Raw genomic sequence first — 25875 nt, forward strand, 5'->3', positions numbered from 1 at the left:
TTTCTTATATTATTTCTTACATTATTTTGTTTAGGTTTTTTTCACTTAGGTTCTTTTGGAAGACTTAAAAGCCTTCCAGTTTCTATACATATCTTTTTGAGATCTTTATGTTTTGCTTTCTATGAATAGCATACATTCTTTTTTTCTAGTAAATTTATTTATTCTTAATACACATTAGTTTGTGAATCATGTTGGGAGAGAAAAATCACAGCAAAAGGGAAAAACATGGGAGAAATAAAAAAAAACAGAAAAAAGAAATGAGTATAGCATGTGTTGATTTACATTCAGTCTCCTTATTTCTTTTTCTAGACATTTTCTGTCCAAAGTCTGTTGGGATTACTTTGGATCACTGAACCATTGAGAAGAATCAAATCTTTCATAGTTGGTCATTAGACATTCTTGCTATATTCCTGGTTCTGCTTGTTTCACTCAGTATCAGTTCATGTAAATCTTTCTAAAATCAGCTTCATCGTGTTTTTTTTTAAATAGAACAATAATATTCCATCTTCATATTCCACAACTTGTTTAGCCATTTCCCAATTGATAGGCATCTACTCATTTTCTACACAAAATGAACTGCTTCAAACATTTTGCACATATAGGTCCTTTCCCCTCCTTTAAGATTCCCTTGGGATACAGATCCAATTATGGCTCTGTTGAGTCAAAGGGTATATACACAGTTTAATAGCCTTTTGGGCATAATTCCAAATTGTTCTCCAGAATGGTAGAATCCATTCACAGTTCCACTAACAATGCATCAGTGTCCCAGTTTTCCCACATCCCCTCCAACATTTATCATTATATTTTCCTGTCATCTTAATCAATGTGAGTTGGTACCTCTAAGTTGTTTTAATTTGCATTTTTCTAATCAATAATGATTTAGAGCATTTTTTCATATAACTAGAGATAGCTTTAATTTTGTCATCTGAAAATAGTTCATATCTCTTGACTGGGGAATGATTTGTATTCTTACAAATTTGACAGAGCTCTTTATACATACTATCAGAAACACTGGCCATAAAGATTTTTGCCTAGCTTTGCACTTCCCTTTTAATCTTGGTTTTGTTTATACAATACCTTTTTAATTTAATGTAATCAAAGTTATACATTTTTCCTTTCATAATGTTCTCTAGTTCTTTGATCATAACTTCCTTCCTTGGATAACATGCTTTTTTAATTGTTTTTGACATTTGCTTCTCTTCTTCTACTGTATCTTTAATTTTTCTGTGTTTGCATTCCCACTTTCCTCTTTTTTTTTCTTTCAAGAGAATTACCAAAAGAAATTCATTATGTCTGAAATGGTAGTCTTTACTTCAGTTGCTAATGCATACTAATAAATAGTGCTTTATAGATGTTTATTGATTGTAGACTTTTAAATTTGCCTTTGTTATTTTTAATGACTTAGAGTATTCATTCACATGACTGTCAATAATTTGCATTCTTTCTTTTGAGAACTTTTGCTACATATCTACTGATCAAAAGCTTTTGAGCTTCTATAATATGTGCATATGTATGTATAATAAGTACAAATGTATATTTATATATGTATATATATATAAACACACAATGTAGAACATGTTCATATAATATATGTCTATATATGTGTATGTTTATGTGTATATATTTATTTCTTTATCTCTCTCTCTGTCTCTCTCTCTGTCTCTCTCTCTCTCTCTCTCTCTCTCTCTCTGTCTCTCTCTCTCTCTCTCTCTCTCTCTCTCTCTCTCTCTCTCTCTATATATATATATATTGGATACCATTCTTACACTAAGGTATTTTCTCTAAAGATTTTTATCTCATTTGACCATGTTTCTCCTACTTATTGATAGAATAATTTTGTTTGTGCAGGGGGTTTTTCATGTAATAAATTTTATCTGTTTTATGTTTCATGTTTATCTTTTCTTTTGTCAAGATTACGTCTTCCATCCATAGCTATAAAAGGTATATAATGTAGAGAAAACAGATTTATTAAAATAGTAATGAGTAAAAACTAGAAAACCAAATATTCTAAGCCTATAAACTAAGAATCTAAATGGTATAGTATAAAATTAAGGGACTTGGTATTCAGAACTCCTTGCTAGGAATCTTGGTTTTTCTGATTTATAGCTATGTGACTTTTATTTAATCAATTGACCCCAGTTTTGTAATATTTAAAATAGAGGGATTGAGTTGGATGATTTTTAAGGTCCAAAATTTTATGATTCTAAACTTGCTATTATTATTGTTCAGTCGATCTCATTTGGGGTTTTCTTTTGGAGAGATGCTGGAGTTGTTTTCCATTTCCTTTTCCAGCTCCTCTTACAGAGGAGGATTTAGTGACTTGTCCAGGATGATATGAATACTAAGTGTTTGAGACCATATTTGAACTCAAGAAGAGGAGTCTTTTTGGCTTTGAGCCCGTCACCTAGCTACCCATGATTGTAAATTAGGAATTCTTAAACTGGAATCCATCAATTTATTTTACTTTTTTTCTTGGTAATGGTGTTTCAGTGAAATTAGGTATGTTTTACAATCCTATATATTTAATTTTATCTGTTTAAATCCATTATCCTGAGAAGAGGTCAATTGGCTTTATTTGTCTGCTAATGGGATTCATGACCCAAAAAAGAATTCTTGTGCTAAACAATGCATACAAACTAAATACTTCATGAATCTATGTACATTCTTTCTGGCCATTCAGTGAACTTACCCCCTTTGAAAAGGTGTTTTGTTGTTGTTGTTGTTGTGTTTTATCACCTAATGGAAAAATTTAGTTAAATGCTGCTTCCAGAAGTGTCAGAACTCATGGTTCTCACAACTAAAAAGTAAAACTTTCATTAGAAACTGAAATTAACTGAAACTGGAGATGTACTGGTCATTATTAGTTTTGATTTGTGCTAAAATGGCCCTAATGTGCTATTTTCTGTATTCCACAGTATAAAATTATATCTTGCAATTTCACATAGGAACTTGAAATAAACATAGTTGATATTTAATGGCCTGAATTTCTTTTTAATTAGCACTATATCATCACTGTATCATATTTCCATGAGTATTAAGAGACTGAAAGATCATTTGGACTGCTTTCACGATGGTAAAATATTATTACTTCTATTTTACAGAGAGGCTAAATGATTTGTCTGAAACAGCATAGCAAATTTGTTATAAAAGGGGAAGAAGGATAGAACTCAGATTGCTGTCCTCAGAGTGTGGTATTCTATCACGCTAGATTGTCTCACATGCATGAGGCAGGAGGATTCAATTGTGATTTCATATATTATTATTTTATTGACATAGCTTTAGAGCTAATTATTCTCTAGTATTAAAGTGTTAATTCTTTTCAAAATATCCAAAATGAATTCCCAAGAATGAATGATATAAAAGTAATATCATACTATTAATTTTTTCCCTAAATCTCACAATCATAAACTAGGTCCTAAAACAGAATTGTATTATAGCATTTCTCCCATAAATCTGCAAGTTTTTTATCCATGATTATGCAATATCACAAACTTTGATAATTTGAAATAGCACATAGACTAATTGAATAATAATTTCTAAAATAATAAAATAAAAATATTAAACTATTTATTAAAAACTATAATCCTTGACTTAATAATATCACTAGAAGGCATATATGACATAGATATCAAAGAAAAAGGAAAATTATTTATTTTTACAGAATTCTTTTTTCTTCAGTTATTTAGTTATGTCCAGTTCTTGATGATCCCTTTTAGAGTTTTCTTGACAAATATCTTACTACCATTGAATTTAGAAAACTGAAGAAAATTGTGTGGTGATTTTCCCAAGGTAACATGGCTAGTAAGCATATGAATTTAGATTTCAACTTGTCTTCATGACTATGAGCCTGGTACTCTATCCACAGCACTATTTAACTACCCACTACAAAAATATTTATAGCAACTTTTTGTAGTGGAAAAGACTTAGAAATCAAGGATATGTATCTTGGTTGGTGAATAACAAGACAAGTTGTAGTATATGATTGTGATCAAATAAAATTGTGCCAAAAAACTGATAAGCAGAAGGGATTCAGAAAACCCTAAGAAGATTTATGTGAATTGATGCACAGTGAAGTGAGTAGAACTAGAACATTGTCCACAGTAATAGCAATAGTATAAAGATGGTAAATTCTGAGAGTTATCTATTCTGATCAAAGCAATGACCCAAGAGTTATCTACCTCCAGAGAAAGAACTGCTAAATTCTGAATACATACTGAAACATGATTTTAAAAATCAATTTTCTTTATTTTTCTTAGGAATTTTTTGCATGTATTTTGCATTTAAAATTATTTTGGAAATATGTTTTGCATAATTTTGCAAGTATAATATGTATTATGTTGCTTGTCTTCTCAAGGGGGAGTAGAGAAGTGGGATGGAGGATAGGAATATAGAACCCTAAATTTAAAAAATAATGCTAATTTTCTAGATATATTTGGGAAATATTTAATGAAATGAATTTGAAATACAGCAAAAACACATTTTAAAAATGTGTGCTTGTGCAATTTTAAATTTGCATCACTTTTCTGTGAAGAGAAAACATAGTTTTAGGGAAAGAACACTTAATCAGAAGACATAGTTCTAGATACTACCACAAGTTACCTTTACCAACTTACCTAAATTATTTTAATCCCCCAAACCTCAATTTTTTTCATTGGGAAATAAAATAGCTTGGATTTTTTAACTCCAAAAGGGTTCAGTTCTTACAGTAGCTATAATATTGCCTATAATAATTTATATTCAGTCTAATTTTCAATTATGTATTTTTGCTTCCCATTTTCTTTGTTTCTTTTCACATAATTTAACTTTTTTGGATTTAATATGTTTGAAACGGTTAAGGTCTGAATTTCAATAATTGTCAACATCAGTTGGCTAATATTAAAAGATAGGCAGCTAGGTTCTTCAATGGATAAAGTATTAGGCATTGGTTCAGGAAGAAATGAGTTCAAATTTAGCCTTAGACACTTACTAGCTATGTGATCTGGGCAAGTCACTTATCCCTGTTTGCATTTATTATTATTATTATTATTATTATTATTATTATTATTATTATTAATGAGGTAGAGAAGGAAATGACTATTTCAGTATCTTTGTCAAGAAAACTCTAAATGAGGTCACGAAATCAAGTGTGATTGAAATGAATGAACAACAATGATAAATGATATAAAGGTAAACTTAAATTATCACTGATATTAACAATAAATTAAAACAAAATTATGAAAAACATCTCTCTAAACTTAATTAATGAATGCTTCACTTGGTGAGTTTTGTTGTTGTTGTTGCTTTTGGTCAATTTTAATATGAGTTCAACCTATGCTAGAAAATGTGAGATTTACTTGACTAAGTATACATTTTATAGATATATGCAATTGTGAATTCAAAATAACACTAACATAAAATAATATAAATAGTTTATCTATTAATTGAATTTTAAATTATAGCTAAAACCCTTAATTATATGTCAATTCAACAGTATTTATCCAATGCTAATGGCATGTAATTTTTGTATCATCTCCTTCAAACTTTTTTTCTCTTAATATCCTATACATAATTTTCTCAAATCAGAAAGAATAACAGAATACAACAGGTAATTCTTTTATTAGATTATTTACATGTTTGAAATTTCTTATTATGAAATGCCTTTTTTATTTTATATAAAAAGAATGCAAAAAATACACGAAGCAAATAATACCAAAAAAAAAAAAAAAAAAAAAAAAGATAAAATTAAGAGAAAGAAACTGGAAAATAAAACAAATGAAACCTTGGGAATTTCTGATATTTGGGAAATGGAAGGAAAAAGTTTTCATCTGTACATGCTAAATAGTTAAAGAGCTGAAATTCACACACAAGTGTGTCATTCATGAAAAACTATATCTTATTTTCATTAAAAATATAATATTATTTCAGGTGAAAAGGACACTTGTATTTGGGATCTCTGACCTGGATAAAGAAAATGAAAATATAAATGTCTCATTCCAAAAAAGATTCAATTTTTCTTGTGTTTGAAATAATCTTGGAATACTGAGAATGTGTTAGAGATTTCAATGCATTTTCATGTCACATGATAAGTCAACAAAGACTTGAAAACAATTAAAGCACTGGAGACAAACCACTCCAAATAGCTACCAATGGAACATCTGTTTTGTTGAATGTCATTGGTAAAGCAAGTTAAAATCAGACAAAATTTCCTCCACATAATCTGAAATTAGTGTTATGGTTTTATAATCTTAGTAATGTGGTTAGCAATAGGATATGCTTTGTACTTTGCTATTAGTTGTTGAAGCTAAAATGGTCTATGAGAGCAGCAGTAAATTCAAAGATTGACATCTTGGATATTTTATATAAGAGAAGAAGAAGAAGAAAAAAGAAGAAGAAAAAGAAAAAAAGAAGAAGAAAGAGGAGGAAGAGTAAGAGGAGGAGGAGGGGGAGGAAGAGGAGGAGGAAGAGGAGGAGGAGGAGGAGGAGGAGGAGGAGGAGGAGGAGGAGGAGGAGGAGGAGGAGGAGGAGGAGGAGGAGGAGGAGGAGGAGGAGAAGCAGAAGAAGCAGAAGCAGAAGAAGCAGAAGATGAAGCAGAAGAAGAAGAAGCAGAAGAAGAAGAAGAAGAAGAAGAAGAAGAAGAAGAAGAAGAAGAAGAAGAAGAAGAAGAAGAAGAAGAAGAAGAAGAAGAAGAAGAAGAAGAAGAAGAAGAAGAAGAAGAAGAAGAAGAAGAAGAAGAAGAAGAAGAAGAAATTTTTTTACATGACTATTATGGAATTATTTTGCATTACTACACATATTCAACCTATATAAAATTGCTTGTATTTTCAATGAAGGAAGAGTGTGGGGAGGAGATAGGGAGAGAACCTAGAACTCAAGGTTTTAAAAATTAATGCTACCACTCTAAGTTCACCTTAAGACACTATTTTGTCTTGTTTATGGGGGAGATCTGAAGAGGTTGGAATTTTCTGATGTACTCTGCAATCTTTCCAGTATTTTATCTGATGATCATTAATGTCTCATTTCCCTCACATTTTGCTCCAACAGTTGCAATTTCCCTTTGTGGTCTATTAGCTAAACTTATATGTATGGGATAATATCTCAGAATTATTTTAATTTTTATTTCTCCAGTTCAATAGTAAGTTAGAGTATTTGGCTATAATATGAGCATAAGTAGCTTGATTACTTCATCTGAAAACTGTGCATATATTTTGATCATTTATCAATTGGATAATGTTTTTTTTAAATAGCTTTGACTCAGTTATCTGTTTAATAAAAAGAGGACTTTATCAGAGAAATTTGCTTCAAAATTCTTTTCACAATTGTTCTTGCTAACTGTATTTTTCCTAATTATTCTATTCTCTCATTTCACCCAGTCTTTCTTCAAAAGTGTTTTACTTCTTATTATCTCCTCTCCCAATATGCCCTCCCTTCATTATCCCTCCATCCTTCTTAATCTTCTTTCTCCTTTTCATATTTCCTTTATTTTCTACTTTCCTTCATGGTAAGATAGATTTCTATACTCAATTGAATGTGTTATTCCTGTTTAAGCAAATTCTGATGAGAATAAGGTTCACCCCCCCTCCTTCTTTTTCCCTTAAATTGTAAAAACTTTTTTGGTCTCTTATGACAGATAATTTATGCCATTCCACCTACCTTTCCATTTCTCCCAGGATATTCCTCTACCATCCATTCATTTTATTTTATTTTTAGATACTATCCCTTCCTATTCAAGTCATACATGGACCTTCTATGTATATATACTCCTAGCTGCCATAAGTTCTTGAGAGTTACAAGTATTATCCTTCCATATAGGAATATAAACAATATTGACCTTATTAAATCTCTTAAGACTTCCCTTTCCTGATTACCCTCTTATACTTCTCTTGAGTCCTGTATTTGAAAGTCACATTTTCTATTCATCTCTAGTCTTGTCATCATGAATGCTGAAAAATCCACTATTTCATTGAATATCCATCTTTCCTCCTGAAGGATTATATTCAGTTTTTCTGGGTAAGTGATTCTTGATTGTAATCCTAGCTCCTTTGCTCTCCTCAGTATCATATTTTAGACCTCTAATCCTTTAATGTAGAATCTGTTATATTTCATGTTATCCTGACTGAAGCTCCACTATACCTGAATTGTTTCTTTCTAGGAGCTTATAATATTTTCTCTCTGATGTGGGATCTCTGGCATTTGGCTATAATATTAGTGGGAGTTGTCATTTTGAGATCTCTCATGAGGTGATTGGTGATTTTTTTCAATGTCTCTTTTACTCTCTCATTCTAGTATCAAGGTAATTTTCCTTGACAATTTCTTGAAAGATGATATCTAGGATTTTTTTTTTTTGATAATTGCTTTCATGTAGTACAATAATTTTTGAATACCCTCTCCAGGACTTATTTTCCAGTTTGTTGTTCCAGTGATATATTCCATATTGTCTTCTATTTTTTCATTCTTTTGATTTTGTTTAATTGCTTCTTGATTACCCATAAAGTTATTAGCTTCCACTTGCTCAATTCAAATTTTTAAAGAATATTTTCTCCAGTGACATCTTGTACCTTCTTTTTCACTGTCCAATTTAGCTCTGTAAGGCATCTTCTTTTCACTGACTTTTCCTTTTGCATCACTATCATTTCCTTCCTAGTGTTTCTTCTACATCTCTTAATAGAGTTTCAAAATTTATTTTGAGCTCTTCCATGGCCAGGGACCAATTCTTGGATTTTTCTTGGATTTTTGAATGTAGGAGCTTTGATTTTGTTATCTTTTAAGTATGTGCTTTGATCTTCTCTTCACCATAGTATATTTCTATGGTCAGAAGGTATTTTTTGTTGTTATGCTTCTTTTCTCAGACTAATACTTTACTTTTAATTCTTTGTTTAAGTAGGGTTCTGCTTCCAGGGTGGAGGGTGCTCTGTACCAAGTTTCAGGGCTTTGGGGCAGCTGTTTTCAGGCATCCTTGTAGGTACATATAAGTTTTTAGTTCTTCCATAGCTCTTTCATTAGTTCCATGAAACAAGAAGTGTGTTTACTGTTCTTCTGTCCTAGGCTCTTTCCTACTGTGGAATTGTAAGGAGTCCATTCTGGCTGTAAGTTCTAGTGTATTAGTGCTTCCCCTAGCCCTGGGACTGTGAGCCTGTACAGAGACCCCTGTAATCTTTTTTCTGATTAGCTGAGAAGCCACTATTGCAGTTGTTGCTACTGCTGCTCATTAGAGACTCCTAAGGTCTCCTCCTGGTTTTCTGGGGCTGGGACTGGGCTCACTCACCTGGTGCAACAAATCTTTCCTGCTGAACTAAGTTGTCTTTGTATCTGTAGGCTGAAAGGTCTGGAAACATACTTCTGCCAGTAATTCAGAGGCTTCCAAGTTATTTTCAGCTGGAAAATTATTTCACTCTATCTTTTTCTGGGTTCTAATGTTGTAAAAATTGTTTAGACTCATTATTTAGGGTTTCTGGAGGGGACTGAGGGAGAGCATGGCTCAGTGAGAGCCTGTATACCATCTTGGCTCCTGAGTATCTTCATCATGATTTTAAATTATAAATAAATAAATACTTGTTCTCTAGGTTAATGAGGAGAGCACCTTAGTTATTGTGTGTGTATGTTGTCTCACAGATCCCAATTTCAGATCTTATAGTCAGATATATAGATTTTTTCTGATTTTTCCTCAAAAGTTTTTACATTATTCCAGCTTTAGATCAAGATGTTTGGGGAATATCTAATAAAGTATTAACCACAAGCATTATCTTTTAACTCCTATTTGTTATCATCCTCTTAATATATGTTGATTGCATTCTAACTTTTTTTTTTTAGTGCTGAATTCAGGATTCATTCTACTTTTGATTAATTGTGACCCTGGATCTTTTGAAATTGCACTGTGTCTCTATCTCTATTTCTATCTATCTATGTAAACTCACAGAAAGAACATTAAAAAAAACATGTATAATTGTTTTGTCTTTCATTTTCTGTCTTTTTCTGTCTCCTTTCTCTTTCTATCTCTCTGTTTCATTCTCTGTCTTTGTCTCTTTTTGTCTCATCATGTCTCTTCCTCTCTTTTTCTATTGTCTGCATCTCTCAGTCTTTGTCTCTCTCTCTTTCCTCTCTTTTCCTTTGTTCTCATCTCCTCTTGTCTCTTCTCTCAACTCAGGCAAAAAATTTAAGACTTAAATATTTCCTGCCCTTTCAAACAATTACGTTTCTGATTTGAGCCATGAAATGTGGTCTTTTATAAGTTTGTAAGTATAGTCTGTAGCTCAACACTCAGTTGCTGGTTTGTTCTTTGTTTGATAAATAGCTAAATTATGGCAGTCAACAGGTAATATAGTGCTGCTAGAGCCCAAAACTTTTTTTCAGATCAATTTTGTAATTGTAATGTAAATGTTGCTATAAACTTGAAACCTATTTGAGGTGCCAGTAATGAATAGCTGTGGAGATTTTTATTCTCATGCTGCCCCAGGGAGACTAAAGGCAGAAGGGCATTATAAGGTTTCTAAAAAATGAATCTAAAGAAATAAAAATAAAATGAAGCTTAGGAAATTTTTTGTTCTACCCTTTGTATTCACTTTTAGAAGAGGGAAGTGGAAGGAACTATTGTATATATGAAATATAAGGAATCTGTTATACATTTTAATTTTATTTAATATAAATTAGCTAAAATTATATCAATGAGGTGTTATCACCTAGTATTCCTATATTTCATAATTCCTCTCATGAATATTTCTTTATAATTTTAGAGTGCTTTATGATCTTTAATATTATTGAATTATTTTTACAGTAGTCCTTGAAGCTGTCAATAGTTACATAAAGATTTTCTCAATTCACTGTTAATTGAAGAAATTAAAATTAAAATTAAAACAGCTCTGCCATACCACATCACACTTATAAAATCTGTTAACAATAAAAAGAAAATGAGAAATCCTTGAGGAGGTATAGATAAATTGAGACACTAATACACTGTTGGTGGAATTTGGACTAGTCCAACAATTCTTGAGAACAATTTGAACAATTTAAGAGAGAGACATCTATGGAGATTTAACGTGGATCAAAACAGAGTATTTTCATTCATTTGTTGTTATTGTTTTTTGTTTTCTTGGTTTCTCAGGTTTTTACTCTTTTGATCTGATTTTTCTTGCACAGCATATGAATATGGAAATATGTTTAGAAGAATTGCACATGTTTAACCTTTAGATTGCTTGCTGTCTAGAGAAGATGGTGGAGCAAAGAGAGGGAGAAAAATTTGGAACATAAAGTTTTGCAAAGGTAGATGTTTAAAACTGTCTTTGCATGAATTTGGAAAAATAAAATACAAAGAAAAAAGAAATAAAGGAAAATTACTCTAGCAATGATATGAAGAATCAGAGAAAAATAAAAACATATAGATGTGGAAATATGTTAAGGGGCTATTCCTCTTTGTCCCAAGAAAGCTTTTATAAGGCCCCTGATGTGCCAATGGAAATAAAAAAGAAGGGAACAGATACAAGAGATGTTTTAATGGTTTAATAGACCATTATATTGGAGATTCATTTCCTATGAAAAAATGGGAAAAGGGAAGAACTGAGTACAACTCCAATCTTACAAATATAGGAGAAAAAGTAAATGATTGTCTTGTTATAAACAAAGAGGATAAAGTCATATAAAATGGGGGATAAAATGAAGTTTGTTGACCATAGAATCCAGATTGGAAAGAACATCTTGGGATGTGTTAACAAGGAGAGCATAGAACTGGAAGGAACTTTAAAGGCAATCAAGGCCAACTGTTTCATGTGATAAATGAGATAATCCAGGCGATTAAATGACTTGCTCAGGTTCATAGGTAGACAGACTCAGATATAGAATTTGAACTCAGATCTGTATATTCAAGAGCCAGAGTTCTTTGAACTACATCATTTCCTTAAGTGAAGCTTTTTTTTTTTTTAATTGCAAATTTAAAAGCAAATTTAATTGGACCTGGGACAATAGATTTGATCAGAAATGAAGATTTTGAAGTAGTTTTATGTATGTTGGAATTGGACCAGTCAATCAAAAAAAATATAGGCTTTTTCTTCTCTTTCATTTCTCCCTCCCCTCCCCTGTTATTATCTTTTCTCTTCCTTCCTTCCTTCCTTTTTTTCTTCCTCCTTCCCTTCCTCCTTTTGTCCCCTTTCCCTCTTTCCTCTCTCCCTTTTTCCCTCCATCCTTTTCTCCTTTATTCCCTTTTTCTCTCCCTCCTTTTCTCCCTCTCTCTATTCCTTCCTTCCTTCCTTCTTTCCTTCCTTCCTTCCTTCCTTCCTTCCTTCCTTCCTTCCTTCCTTCCTTCCTTCCTTCCTTCCTTCCTTCCTTCCCTCCTTCCTTCCTTCCTTCCTTCCTTCTTTTTCTCCCCTCCCTTGCACAACAATAACAAAAACAACATAGTCTGATTTTTTTTTTTTAATTATACCTTTTTATTTACAAGATACATGCATGGGTAATTTTACAGCAGCATTGACAATTGCCAAACCTTTTGTTCCAACTTTTCCCCTCCTTCCCCCTACCCCTTCCCCCAGATGTCAGGTTGACCAATACACGTTAAATATGTTAAAGTATAAATTAAATACAATATATGTATACATGCCCAAACAGTTGTTTTGCTGTACAAAAAGAATCAGACTTTGAAACAGTGTACAATTAGCCTGTGAAGGAAATCAGAAATGCAGGCAGACAAAAATAGAGGGATTGAGAATTCTATGTAGTGGTTCATAGTCATCTCCCAGAGTTCTTTCACTGGGTGTAGCTGGTTCAGTTCATTCTTGCTCTATTGGAACTGATTTGGATCCTCTCATTGTTGAAGAGGGCCACGTCCATCTAGAATTGATCATCATATAGTATTGTTATTGAAGTGTATAATGATCTCCTGGTCCTACTCATTTCACTCAGCATCAGTCTCTCCAAGCCTCTCTGAAATCATCCTGTTGGTCATTTCTTACAGAACAATAATATTCCATAACATTCATATACCACAATTTATTCAGCCAATCTCCAATTGATGGGCATCCACTCAATTTCTAGTTTCTGGCCACTACAAAGAGGGCTGCCACAAACATTCTTGCGTATACAGGTCCCTTTCCCTTCTTTCATATCTCTTTGGGATATAAGCCCAGTAGTAATACTACTGGATCAAAGAATATATACGGTTTGATAACTTTTTGAGCATAGTCCCAAATTGCATAGCCTGATTTTTAAGGTGTTTTAATTAAAGTCATAATAATTTTATTACTATATCAATAGTTTAAGTAACATTCTGTCATATCAAGTTATGCTTTATTTTGTAATGTGGCACATAGCATCATTCATTCTCAACATCATGGTCAGTTTTAGACTATACCCATCAAAATATGTATCAGTGTGACACATTACATATCCCAAACTCGTTATAGTACTTATCAAAATAGTGGCGCTCAGAAGAATTTGCAGCTATTTGAACTGCACATAGGTTATATGGCACATTAATGTCCATCAAACATAGCATATTTCAGCAAGTAATTATAAAAGGGCAAAGTATTCTAAGTGAATCTTAAATAGCTTCTTCCAATCATTAAGCACAGCTATCACATGCATATTTTTGCAAATGTAAAATACCAAGTCCTCACAAGTCCACTTTTCAGAGTAGTTTTATTGATGATTCATCTGAGCTTCATTTCCTAGCTGGAAAACCTTGTCGGTCAATTTATTCCAACATAACACTATTTGGTCGGGTGGTTATTAATCCTGTAATTGTTCATGGCATGCCAGGAATAATTCAGCTAATTATTACAATATGTCTTACTTTGCCATGCTTCTGTATGTCAAAATGTCCTTTGCATATATTGTGAAGACTCAGATGCTATTTAAACTTTAGACATAATAATTGATTACAAACTCATAAAATAATAGAAAATTACATGGGGTGGGAAGAGATTATCCTACACACAGTATCTCTTGACCTAAATACTACTTGACAAATTATATCCTGCTAATTTTAATGAATATATGACTACCATTCTCTCAAAACAACCTGTTTAACTGGACATTATTTTCTTTTTTGAGTTCTAGGATAGCAACAATATAGATTGTACCACTATCATAATGGAAAGAAAATGTGATTTAAAAATATAATCAACAGCTTGGAATCTCCTTTCCCTTTGTAACTCAATTGAACTGCTTCTCCTTCAAGATGCTTTTCTTGAGTCATCTAGCTGTAAGTTTTCCTCTTTCTAATAACTTTATATTTATTTGTATGTACCCCTTTTTGCTTTGAGACAAACAGGTGGCTCAGAAGATAGGCCAATATTTAAATTCTATCTCAGTTATTTAATAGTATTTCATCTTTGGTAAGTATTGTTCTTTTGTTGGCTTTAGGTATATTTGTGAAATGGAGGTAATAATAGATCTGTTGTATGAAATAGATTAGATGGTATGTGCATAACATTTTGCAAACTTTAAGGTGCTAGGAAAATATTTTTATTATTATAATTATTAGTTATTTATTTTAATTGTTATATAATTGTTCATGACATGCCAGAAATAATTCAGCTATTTATTATATGTCTTTGCCATGCTTCTATATGTTAAAATATCCTTTGAATATATTGGGGAAAATATACTATTTAAATGTTAGAGATAATAATTGATTATAAATTAATAAAATAATAGAAGTTATACGTGGAAAGAAGTTATGCTGCACATAGTATCAATTGGCCTTAAACACTTTGAGAAATTATATCTCCCTGAATTTAATGAATCTATAACCATATTTCTCCTCAAAGAACCTGTTTCCTTCCCACTGGAGTATAATGTTAGGTCCTTAGGAGAGAGAACCATCTTGTTTTTAAATTTGCATTCTTGGCACTATTTCCTGTCACATATAAACACTTAATAAGTGCTTGTTGATTAATTGATTGTTAGAGGAACAAAATTGGTTACTATAGAACTATTAACATTCAGCTGAAATTTGTAGATGGATAAAAATATTGTAATGATGTATATAATAACTACAGTGCCTATAATTAACACAGTTAAAGGTATTTAGGGTTCAACTATGATTGAATAAATTTGAGTACAAAATACTTCCAAGAATAATGACACATGTAAAACTGATTTCTTTCTTAATTCACAATAAGCGGTTTTTGTTCTGTATTTAAATGGAAGAAGAGATAATCATTTAACAATTCTATATCTGTTTTAGATCCTTTTTCAACATGTTCTCCACAAAGAAAATGCTGTTTCTAGATCATTGCAAGATTCTTTAATTAGTATTTTATTTTCTTTGAATAGTTACTTTTTATACATATCAAGAAGGAAAGAGGGATGACAATAAAGGACTTCTGGAAAAGCTTCATGTAGGAAGTAGACCCAAACTATCCCTGAAGGAAGCTAAGGGATTTCTGAGGCAGAGGTGAGAAGAGAGTGCATTCTATATAGGACAGCAATTTTTTTTTTCAAACACATGGAGATGGAAGATGTAATAATGTATCAGAAAATGTTTTTTTTAAATACAACTTAGTAAGTTTAACCTACTATTTTTTAGTTCATAGCTTTTCTGTAAAATTTGAGAATTGGATTAAGATTTAAAGTTTTTACCTCTTTACATTCGTTTATCTGAGATGTATGGTAGTCAGTCAACAAGCATTTATTAATTTTATATTATTTATTAATGGTTTACTATATGCCAAGAATTGTAAAAGGGAGTTAACATGTCCCTTCCTTTCAAAGCACTCATCCACATGGATCCAATAGTGAAAAGAGGAGTGGTTTTGGGGACCGATTCCAGGCTCTAACTCTCATATAATCTGTGTGACCTTGCACAATTCTATAATGTCTCTGGGCAAGAAAGCAGTCCATGGGAAAATTAGGGGCTGGATTACATGACCTTTGAGATCCCATCCATCCCTAAATCTTTGTTTCTGTATTTTCATCCAGCCCCAGATTCTGAATGATTCTGAAATGTTGCTACTTAGCTCCTGATGTCCACAAGAAATCCATAGCTTTACATGGGTACCTGTGTTATATTTCAGGCTCTCTCTCCATTTACACACATCTTCTGAAGTCCTGAATCAATAAGTGATTCCCATGTACTTTTAAAGGCGTTTCTGATGCTGCCTGCCAAGGCTAATTACCTTCAAATATTGTAGTTCTTAGAGGAAATTGCTTTGAGAGAGAAGACTATAGAGTTGCTCCAGGAAGCATGCTGCTATGACGCTAGTGTAAACTATTTTATTTTCTGCCTCCATTTTATCAAGTAATAACACAAATCCAAAAATTCTTCGAACTCAGTCATCATTTACGTATACTTATGTAATTCTATTCCAGGGTATTATAGGAGAGGCTCAGGATTCTCTTATGGGATCAATTAGGGGTTCTAAAGGTCTTGGCTACTACTAGCTTTGCTTTAGGTATTTCTCAAAATGCACAGCAAAGATCTACAGCTGTAGTAAAAAACAAAACAAAACAACAACAAAAACAAAAAACAAAACAAAACAAAAAAAAAACCACTAGTCCCCCTGCCCCCAGGCAGAAAACTACCTTACTTTCTTTTCTTTGAATATACCTCAGCAGATTTATACTCTATGGTATCTTGGTATCCCATACATGCCATTTTAAATAAAAACAACAAATTCAGGAGCGGGGAAATTCAGGGAAGACTTACATTTGTAATTCTTCTGGGATTAAGAAATTACATGATAAATACAGAGTAAATGGTGGCAAATGACCAAAGTGGAATTAAAAAATATATTCTGCATATATGTCTAACTCTCCTGAAGTATATTTTGAAAGCCTCATAATTTTTATATAAAAATAGCTAATACAAACTGTAGATTTTCCTCTAATCAAAAATAGAAATTGTATACATAGAAAAAGGCGTTTGAAACTAAGTCATGAAGAGCACACCCATTTTCAAATTAGTGAAAAAATAAAAAAAATTCATGGTGAAAGGATATGAATTTTATCTAGAGGCCATAGAGTTTGAGGATTGTGGGAATTCCCCCCCTTTATTATTGAAATTTAGAACAGGGAATTCTTTTTCCTTTCCTTTTAAACATGTTAAATAATGCTTTTATAATATTTTTCTCTTTAACTATGTCTAGACTACTCTTATTCATCTATTCTCTAAAGACTTTGAAGAGTTATTTGTACATAAAATATGTATCTACAGATGTTTTAAATTCCCATCCAAGCATAGATGTCTGCTTCTTTAGAAAAACAAACAAAAACCAAAACTAAGATACTTTGAGCAAATTATAAATGAAAGATTACAATGTTTTCTTAAACCTTTGGAAAGAGCAAGCTGTAGGTGTCTGTACTATAATTTGTCTTACAAAAACTGCACTTGTTCATGTAGTCTTGTCTCATAAACCTGTAGGCACCGACTGCATCTGTCACTAACTCCAACCCAATATTTGCTTTCAATCATTTCTAACCCGAGAGGCCTGGACAATACAAACCTAATTTGAAGGCTAACAAAATTGTTTTCTCCCCCCGTATTTCAACAAGTCATATATGTCTTATCGAGGTGAAGGTCTTTATTGTCTCTGCTATCTGGCAGCTGGTATTTTGTTTCAGCTTTTCAATAATAGTATAACAACTGTTGGACCTGAAGATACAACACATTTGTGCTGCTCAGTTTGTAAAGGCAGCATGTTCTTTACCCTTTGTCTATCCTGTATTCTCCCTAAGATTTCCTTTGACACATGAAAAGAGAGAAAACACCAGTGATATACTATAAAGGGGAAAAAAAAAAAGATAATAGGGCTAAGTTGGTAATTCAATCAGAACAGTGACCGCTTTTGTAGATGTTCTTTTGTTAATTGGATTAGTTTTCATTTGCAAAATGAAATGAGGAGCTTTTCACTGTCTTCTCCATGAATAGGATATAAAATTGGATATACTGGATTATAGCCTACCAGGTTTTTATGCTTGCCAAAATAAATTGTGGAAAAGCTAATGGCAGATAGAGATAGTTTGGTACTGTCTTGAAGATAGACCGCTAAGAAATTGGGTCCATCACTGTCATTTTTCTCAGAAATTCCTCTCATCTGTCACAACACAGTAGTTATGAAAAATGAAACCATAAATTCAATTTAGAGGGCAATTTGCAGCTAATCTTTGGAGTAATTCCAGTGTGAATAATGCAGCAATTTGGATGCATGGTCAGTCAATTCAGCCCCTGATTTATTAGGATTTAAGAAATTTTTCTTTCATTAAGGATAATTACCCAACAAGAGAAAATAATTCCTCCAAAATTATCTACCTATAGTCTTAGATCTGAAGAAGTTTACAATTGTTGTTTAAACTTTTTTTTTTTAAATACATATACACACACACATGCACATATTAACTTTAAAAGAGAGGGAAAATACTTACACTTTGAAATGTTTCTCTTTACAGCAAATATGTGATCTGATCAGACCAGGATTATGCCTGCTTTTCTATGACTCCCATTAGAGCTAACATTTTGAATATCTCAGCAGAAGGACACTGGAATTTGCTATTGATTTTTCACAGTTCTTACACCTTGAAGAATGCATTAAAATCTAGCTGAAGCAAGAGTGACATTTTTTTTTGTTCCTGTCTACAAGTTAAATTTATTATCTGAGCCTTTTCTTGGTTATTAAAACCTAACTCTCTGATACAGCTAATGTTTTCTGAGTGGTACCTATACAGACATATATTTACATCCTGTGTTGTCCAGCATCTCATAATTTATAATGCGATATTGGAAATATTTACATGAAAGTTTGCTATATGGTTTTACAAAGCTACCCAGCTCTCTCATTAACATATGAAATATTTTATGAAATGAAAGTATTTCTTCTCCTTTCTTTGAATCCTTATTTTCCTATTTTTCCCTATTAGGAAGACAGTAATATCAGTTCTTCAGATTTGTGTGATTTCACTTAGCAGGGATAGTACATTAGATCTTAAGCATAAATAATGATGTTCATTACTAGCATTCATTAAGATGAATAAAATATATAAGAGGTGAGTGATGTAGTCAAAGTCACTCCCACTAGAGGTATTATTTATAATGTGAGAATAAAAAACCAACCAAGTTGAACATAACACTGATAAAGCCTGCCCCACAATGCTATAGTTTTGATGGCACTTCATAATTTACAATGTATGCTCAATTGCAAATAGATAAATATTAAAAGTGGAATTTTCTCAGAGCATGTATGCTTCAGATTTTTTCCCTTGTAGCCAGTTATATTTGGCAACTGGTAGGTGTGATCACTGAACCCAATTATGGGCCAAAAGGAAAGGAACAAATTAACATTATTTTCAGCTTTTTCCATCTAAGTGACAATAGCTGATGTTGTGAGTAATGAGAGACTGGAAAGATTGTTGTGGATTTTTTTATTGCTGTGAAAATGGGTACTCTGGTTTTAGTGCACTTATGCCACCTTTTCAGGCTCATTAGCAGAAGACGGGTATTCTTTGCTTCATCGAAATTTCATGCCCTTGAAAACAATGTTCAAGTAATTCATTGTGAACTCTGCATAGATTTGTTTTTATGTAATCACTCTCTTCTCCTCTGCCCCCCAAATTTGTGTCTGGTTATTGTCTCTTGACATGCAAAAATGTTTTCCAATATTGAACTCCACATACACAGAATAGTGAGAGGGAAAGGAACAGAGGAATATTTATTCATGAATGGCTTAGTCCAATTCACAATCATTTTTCACCTGTCATATGAAAAAGGTCAACTATGCTATTAGTTGACATTGTGAAACTAATACAGTTCAAAACTTCCCCCCCCCAAATAATATGATTTTAACATTTCTCCCCAGTGCAAAGTTATTAAAAATGTTGCCTTTAAAATATACTAATAACTTCAAGTCACATCTTTAATTCTTCCCTAATCATTAAAAATCTAACTAAAGAAGTGAAAACAAAGGAGGTGCCTGTCACTTGGGGTAGGGCTAAACAGATTTTAGTATTTTGGATTCAATGTTGTTCTCTAAAAGTGGTAAATAAAAGCAATTCAGGGAAACCTGAGAAAATTTGTATGAACTGATGAAAAATAAAATAAGCAGAACCAGGAAAAATCCTCAGTGATGACAACAAAATTAAGCTTTCTTAATGCTTTATAATTATAATATACAATCATGGTCTAATAAAAGAGATAAGAAAAATTTGCCTTTCTTCTTTCACTGGATGAAGTTGTGGAATGTTCTTCACAGTTTTAGACTTGTTGATATGTTGTCGTATTTTTTCTTTGTTAAAGAGGAAGGTTTACTTGGATTAGGTATAAAAATTGTCAGTCAAATAAGTATTAACTATGTGCCAGAAACATGATAAAAATTGGGGATACTAATGCAAAAATGAAACAAAACAAATTCTTCCTGTTTCCAAGAAGTTTACAATCACACAAAACACACAAAACACAAAACAACACACAAAAATAAGCTGAAAAGTATGTGGGGTTACTGGACAATTGGACGTAGTGGAAAAGTCGTCAGAGAAATCCCCCAAAGTAGTGTAGCCAGGCTAGAAATGAAGGGAGGTTTCCTCCTTAAATGGAGTTCATGGCCATATTTTCTAATCAGAGACAAAGGATAAATGATAAGGTGACTTACAAGACAGATGCAGAATGATGAGATTATCCCAATAATAAGCATGTGATACCATGGAAAGTTTAGTCAGAGAAATCAATTAAAGTAATGTAGACAGATTTAAAAAGTTAAAGTGTGTGTGAGGGAGTGACAATATTCAGAAATGACTATGATATAAATAAAATTAGATGAACTTTGAAAGAATACTATTATTGTCATTTTTAATCACACTTTTGATTATGTTGTTTCTATACCCAAGTTAAAGCTCTACTCTTATTTCTTCCTGGAATTTTCATGATAACCTTCAGGACTTCCTAGCTTGTTAACATCATTCTCCTTCTAAATGTTCAAACTCTTCCAGATTAGGCATTTTCACTTCTCTCTCCATCTTCCTTCATTTTTAGCTCTCTTGTGTGTTGTATTTCCCTGTTAGAATGAAAGCTGCTTGACAGCAAGGCCTTTCTTTCATTTTGTTTGTATTTATTTGCATCCCTAGTACTTTGCAAAAGACAGTCACATAGCAGGTGCTTAATAAACTTTCCTTCCTTGTTCAACCAGAAAAATAAAAGCAACAACAATATTTTTAATTATAACTTAGATTAGACAGCTCTTTGAGACTCTTGAGATTATATGATTTTTCTAACATCAAAAAGCCCATATGTGTAAAATTTGGGTTTTGAATTCAGGCCTTCTCTATTACAGTCCAGCTCTCTGGACTTTATATCCTGTTTTTGTTATTATTTTACCTTTATAAAGACTGACAATGTACACTGGCCAAAAAGATTATTTTTATGGAGAACCCATACATGGCAAGCACTTACAAAGTGGTCTGAAAAGGTGAAATAGGGACATTCTCAAGGACTCTCTAAAGAACTTTAGAACTGATTGTATGGCATGGACACTGGCACAGGACCACCCAGCATGGTATACTTTCATCAGAGAAGGTTCTGTGTCCTATGAGCAAAGAAGAATTGAATGAACTCAGAAGAAATGTGAACTGTACAGTTAGAGAAGTGACCCCAAATGTTCCCAGGGACTATTTGTGTCTGACCTGTCACAGAGCACTCCAAACTCATATCGGTCTGATCGGCTATAGGTAGACTCACTATAACTAGACTCTAACATAGTGATGTTATTTTTGGTCCTCTTAGAGAAAGAAGGACAACAACTAACCAATCAACCAATACCTATTTTTATTTTACCAATATAACCTTAAGGTGGCCCCCATGGTTATTTCTAGCTTTAGCTATTTTGATCATGTGTTAAGAAAAAAAAAAGATTGGCAGCTGAAAATATATATGAATTTGTGTATGTGTGTGTATATATATATTCTATGCACACTCATTCAGACCGAAAATTTTTGATTCCTCAAGACTGAGCTGGTTCAGAATTTAAAGAATCCAATTGTCTTGTGGTAATAAAAAGACTTTTTGGCCATAATTTCTTAGCCAAACATATTAGATCACAGCATTTGTAATCAAGTGATATGTGAGAAGTATAGTTCTAAATATGTCTTTGAAATGCTTGAAAAGGGTTCCTTCCAAAAAGTCCAAAAAGTTTCTGTTTATTTTAGATACTATAAAATTTGCATTAGCTAAAATCCTTAAGCAATTAAGTTATTTTATATGTATAGTTATTGGTTATTTACTGAGCTCACCTTGTCTGTTTGTTTAGCTGGAACCAAGGCCAATTTAAGATAAAATGTCTATTTACTTTATCTAAGTATTTTTCAAAGTGTTTTCTTTATTTTGTCTTCCTTATTTGCATATAAGAAAGTTATTCTGTGGCTTATTTTTGAAAGACTATACATTTTTCCATCTCAAAAAAACAATTATTTTTCTCTTGTCTGTTGATAGAATCTTGTCTCAGCTTGATGAAAGTGATAGTAAATTATTGTTATAAGATGGCCTTTGTTTATTATTACTACTAATGAGCTTCTGAATTTTAATGTTTCAACTTTTCTTAATCTAAGAAGTTAAAAAATATCATTTCTGAAGTAGTAGAATTGATAATTTTCCTAAAATATCTGAGAAAAGTTTTTCTCTGAATCATCAGTCATTAGTCATTTTGTAAATGTTTAATATGTGTTACACATGGTATTAGATTCTGAAAATAGAAATAAAAAAGTAAAACAGAACCTATCCTTAGAGAGCTGAAAATAATAATAACTGTGGTATATGTAAATCTAGTAATTACCAGTGTTGGAACCAAGAATTTGAACTCAGTTCTGGAAAAACCTTATCACCTAAAAAAAGGTTTAGGCTCCTTTATTCAAATTCTTTGTAGTATTCCATTATCCTTGCTTTAATTTGGGAAGTCAGGTTCAGGAGGTATGGGGAAGAATCTGAAAGCTTAGATTTTAGCTCAGGTTTAGGGTCTTCCCAAAGTGTGAAATAGAAAGGAACTCAATTTACCATATAAATCAGTTATAGTTCAGCTATTTGACACAAGTGGCTCTCACAATTGTTCGTTAACAAGACATAAGAAATTGCTCATTTAGGTGATTCAAGGCAATTCCAATAGATTTGTGATGGAAAGAGCCATCTGCAGAGTCTATGGAGACTGAATGTGTATCACAAAATAGTATTTCCACCTTTTTTGTTGTTATTGTTTGCTTTTATTCCCTTTCATTTTCCCCTTTTGATCTGATTTTTCTTGAACAGCATGATAAATGTGGAAATATGTTTAGAAGAATTGCACATGTTTAACCTACATTGGATTACTTGCTGTCTGGGGGGGAAGGGGGAAGGAGGGAGAAAAATTTGGAACACAAAGTTTTGCAAGGGTCAATGTTGAAAACTATCTTTGCATGAATTTTGAAAAATATCTATTTTTTTAAAATGCTCATTAAAAATGTCCATTATACTCTACTGGGAAGTTAGAACTTAAACATAATAATAGGTGCTCTATGAAGTGTGGAAATCTGTCCAATAACCAAGATTTGAGCTCACCGAGAAAGATTAAACATCCATGTTGATACTCTCACTCAAAATGCAACTAAAGAAATAAAGAAGTTGTGGCTTAATAGAATAGCTTACAGATCCTTCTCAGAGAAGCAAATAAGAGAATTTGTAGAATTAGTGTTGTGCTTCCAAAGACAATTAGAAACATTAGATGGAGCACTTAGTTAACTCCCATTGTATTGCATCTGTTGAACAGATGCAAATACAATACCAAGAAGATTGTTAAAGCTCATGCACCAACGTCTCAGATAATGCAGCCAAATTATATGAAGATCTTGACAAGACAATCTAAATTAAGTGTGTTTTCAACAGTCTAATAAACATGACCTCATATCTACCCTGTTACTCTCTGGTGAGCACCAGTCAGTCAATTGGCATTCAGTAAGCATCTGCTATGTGCCAGGCATTGTGCTAATTGCTGGGGGTAAAAAGGAAGGTAAAAAGCAGTCGCTCTTAGGGAGCTCACAGTCTACTGTGTGAGATAGTATGCAAACATTACTATATATAGAATAATTTGGAGTCAATCAAGTAAGGCACTAGAATTAAGCTGGATCAGAAAAAGGTTTCTTTCCTTTGAATCGTGGAATTTTTATCTGGGACTTGAAGGAAGCTAGAAAATCTAGGATGTTGAAATGAACAAAAACAGAGTTCTAGGCATGGGGAACAGTCAATAAATGTGAAGAAAACAGGAAAAAAGGGGCATTATCACCAGATCACAGAGTATATGGAGAGGAGGCCAGATAAGAAGACTGGAAAGAGAGGAGAGGGTCAGGTTATACAGAACTCTGAAAGCAAATCAGAGCAGTGAATTTTTGTTTCTTGAAGGAATAGTGAGACTCTGGAAATTATTAAGTGAAACATGATCTAACCTGCATTTTAGGAAGAACTTTGAACATGAGCAGAGGAAGTATTGGAGGGGAGAGAAGTTTGATTTAGGGAGATCATTGTGTAAGCTATTATAAAAGTCAAGTCATAATATAATGAGTGTCTGTATGGTAGTAACAATGTCAGAGGACAAAAAGAGACATATGTGAGAGATGTTAGGAAAGTATCAACAACAGGACTTGATCACTGATTGCCTATGGGGAGGAAGGAAGAGAAATGAAGAATTAAACATGACATCTAGGTTGTGAGCCTCAGTGATTGGAAGCACGATGATACTCCCAACAGTAATGAAACATTAGGAAGCAGAGATGGGGAAGGTTTGGCACAAATATAATAAGTTCAGTTTTGGATATGAGGAATTTAAAATGTTTATGAGAAATCTAGTTCACGATGTTAAATAGGCAGTGAGAATCATCTTTCTAGGGCTCATCATTGAAGCCATGGGAGCTAGTGAGATCACTAAGTAAAATACTATGTATCCTTAATAATTTTGGAAGTGATAACTCACTAGATGAAATGAAATGGAATTACCTAGGGAATTAATCTGTCACACTTTGTAGGATTTACATTTTGAAAAAAGCCAATTTAGATCTGAAATTTCCTTGTATTTAATCCCAGTGGCTGAGACATTTCCAACTAAGTACACAATATGTAGCAAGGTGAAGGGAAAGGTGAAAAAGCTTCTTCCTGTCCATCTACCCCATTTTTGGTTTCAGAACAAAATTGTAAACTTCAAAAGGTAAAAAGACTTTTGTAAAAAAATAAATAAATTAGTAGAGACATTCTGAAGTGGTTGGCAATAATATCTGTATACTATAAAAAGAGATGTCCTGGGGCAAGAGTTCTATGGAAAACCCATGGTTAGAGAAGAAAAAAAATTGCTATCTCCAATTTCTACTTTATTATTGCACTAATTCATCTTGGCCCCATTCCTCTGAAAAGAAATAAAGAAACAAGCAAAGAAAAGAAGGAAGGAAAAAGAGAAGACTAAAAGGAGGAAGGGAGAACAAAAAAGAAACAGACAAAAAAGGAGAAAGAAAACAACAAAAAATAAAATAACATTCTTAGTATAACTTATAATCAATGAAAGAAGCATACAAGTGTGTAATATGATATGCTCAGTTTTATATTTCCTTTGGGTCTAGTTTCAAATTGTTTTCCAGAATGGCTTGGATTAGTTTACAATTCCACCAACAGTACATTAGTGTCCCAGTTTTTCTGCACCCCCTCCAATATTTGCCCTTTTCATTTTTTGTCAAATTAACCAATCTAATGGGCATGAGGTGGTATTTCAGAGTTATTTCACTTTATATTTCTCCAATAAATAATGATATAGAACATTTTTCCATGTGACTGTAGATAATTTTGAGTTCTTTGTCTAAAAATTGCCTCTTCATATCCTTGGATCATTTATCAATTGAGGAATGACTCAATTCTTATAAATTTGACTGAGTTCTCTATCTAACTGAGAAATGAGGTCTTTATCAAATACTTGCTGACAAAAAATT

The sequence above is a fragment of the Sminthopsis crassicaudata genome, chromosome 3 (genome assembly GCF_048593235.1).
Source record: "Sminthopsis crassicaudata isolate SCR6 chromosome 3, ASM4859323v1, whole genome shotgun sequence".
In the NCBI taxonomy this organism is placed as follows: domain Eukaryota; kingdom Metazoa; phylum Chordata; class Mammalia; order Dasyuromorphia; family Dasyuridae; genus Sminthopsis; species Sminthopsis crassicaudata.